The 2500-nt window shown below is 42.2% G+C and overlaps 1 protein-coding gene across 3 annotated transcripts in view; it reads left to right on the top strand.

Annotated features, from left to right (window-relative positions):
• Positions 1-2500, top strand: part of LOC101845238 (neuronal acetylcholine receptor subunit alpha-10-like) — a 326112-nt gene that overhangs the window by 121929 nt on the left and 201683 nt on the right. The window lies entirely within an intron of this gene.

Here is a 2500-nt window from a genome sequence, read left to right as displayed (position 1 = left end):
TCTTACAAAGTTCCTTTCTGTGTGTGTGTGTGCTTGTGCTTGTGTGTGTTTGTGTGTGTGCGTGTGTGTGTTTGTGTGTGTGTGTGTGTGTGTGTGTGTGTGAGCGTGTGTGTGTGCATTTGAGTGTGTGTATTTGAGTGTGTGTATCCGTCTGCGTCTTTTAAAAAAAGGACCCACCAAACCATGAGTGCTTAAAGCCACAAGCACTGTACACCTTTTAGCATGGAGTGGCTTCTGGAGACAGTAGGGAGGTGGGTGGGATGCCCAATAGACAGCATTTTTGGAGTTTACACATCCTGAAAGTTGAAAATGCGCTTCATCACAGAACCAGATGTCAAATAAGAAACTCTCGCGTTCCCCAAGGCGGCCGAGGAACCACCGACACATTGCCATCCTCGGTCCCCTGTCAGTCTCGCGAAGCGTTTGCCTAACATGAATATAGTATGGGTGTAAGTTAAGATCTACTTTAAGAATACGGACTGTCGATGTGTATGAAAGTCCTAGCTGCAGGCATCGTCTTCGGACAGATGTCTCATTAGATTCAGCGACTGAGCTCTGCACCCTGACGATGTTTAGAGGGGTTCGAATGGTGCGCGTTCGACCCGAACGGTCGCTTTTTCTGGAGATATTTTGTTTTGATTGTCTATACTCCCAAACTGTCGGGAACTTTTTTACCCATAACATCAAAGAAGGCCTCAATGGCACTTAAGCATTCTTCCCGTACCTTGTGCGGAACTAACGAAATGTCAGGGATGGTGATTTTGTGGAGAGGTAATATTCAAAACAAAATGTTCTCTGCTACTTATTAAACTGAACCATGATTTCGAATAAACAAAAGGAACTTGAAACATAATAATGTGTGCAAACTTCCGTTGGCCTGTTAGACTACTGTAGCTTGCAACATGACGCAATTTTTACGACGTTTTGTGGTAATGTATACTGGTGCGTAGTAAATAAAAGGGTACAAAAGCAAAAAAATTGGTTGTTTTTTAATGCGCATTATACTGCTGAATTATTTTGTGGAATCATCTAAAATGAATACCAGTCAAATTCGTTTGGATTGAAGAATATTTTGTTCAAATTTGAAGACGAAAACTTCAGTGTGGAGGAAAATATTTGCGAAAAAAGTTGTAAAGTTTTTTGGGATCACCCTGTACATACGCTGAAAGTATCATGTGCCCTTTATGTCCTACCCTAGGAAAGATCGGGGGAGAGTATGTGACCGATACGCTGAAAGATATTCGATGGCCTCTCTGTGGGCACCATAATGCTTTATACAACACTGGCAAAATTGAGGGCAAGCGAGGCAGGGGTAGGCCCAGAACAACATACTTAGGGAACCTAAACAAATGAGTAACAGGGAAAGATCAGGGAAACGTAGCTTTTCTGAGAACATCCGAGCAAAGGAATGAATGGAAAATCATGATCGCCGATGTCTGTCGCAGATCTGGCACTGGATGATGATGATGATTTAATGTTTTCATTGCTTTAATTTAGTCTTCTGGTTCAAAATCTGCTATTATTTTGGCCATGTATGGTGTGAATAGCAAAAGTGAAAGTACTAATCCTTGTCTTACTCTTGAGCTAACGTGGAACCATTGCGTTTCCCTGTGTGATGTCCTTACCGTTATTTTTTCCATATAGTACTATAAAAATGTCGAGTATCTGTCCCTTGATTCCGTATTCTTTCCCTATGTGTCTCGGTCTACTCTGTTGAAGAACTTTTCCTGGTCCATGAAGACAGTGTTTAGTTCGTGATTCAATTCTGTTGCCTTTTGACTGAGCCCTCTAAGAGCAAATATTGCGTCTGTGCAAATTGTTAACACGGCGCGGAAAGCATCTGGTGCACTATCATTGCTGGACCAAATTTGCTATCATGACTCTAAATCGTGTGTGTGTGTGTGTGTGTGTGTGTGTGTGTGTGTGTGTTTGTGTGTGTGTGTGTGTGTGTGTGTGTGTGTGTGTGTGGCGTATTTGTGTGTATTTATAACTACTGACGCACAATGTTCTAGTTACCTACGTACACAAACAAGAATTCACCCATTTTTGCTCTCACATACGAAAACACTCACTCACACACTCACACTCACATAACACACACACACACACACACACACACACACACACACAAACAAACAAACACACACGCACACTCACACACTCACACATTCCAACACACGTAAATGCTGCTGGAAACACAAGCCTACCCTTACATCAGAGGCTATTTGTGCCTGTCAGTACGGTTGAAGTTGATGAATCTTCTGCAAAATTGCTTTGTATTCCTCGGAGAAGAATGGCAGCTGGAAGGGTCAGTCCATGAAGACAGTATAATTTAACGGACAATTTGGATTTCTATATCTTTCTTTGGGACCTGAAACTGTATAAGAATGGCTTTAATTTCCAAAATCTTGTCCTAGATTTCTCTCTCTCTCTCTCTCTCTCTCTCTCTCTCTCTCTCTCTCTCTCTCTGTGTCTCTCTCTCTCTCTCTCTCTCTCTCGC

Source organism: Aplysia californica, unplaced genomic scaffold (genome assembly GCF_000002075.1).
Source record: "Aplysia californica isolate F4 #8 unplaced genomic scaffold, AplCal3.0 scaffold00183, whole genome shotgun sequence".
In the NCBI taxonomy this organism is placed as follows: Eukaryota; Metazoa; Mollusca; class Gastropoda; order Aplysiida; family Aplysiidae; genus Aplysia; species Aplysia californica.
This window is presented reverse-complemented; position numbering and strand designations above follow the sequence as displayed.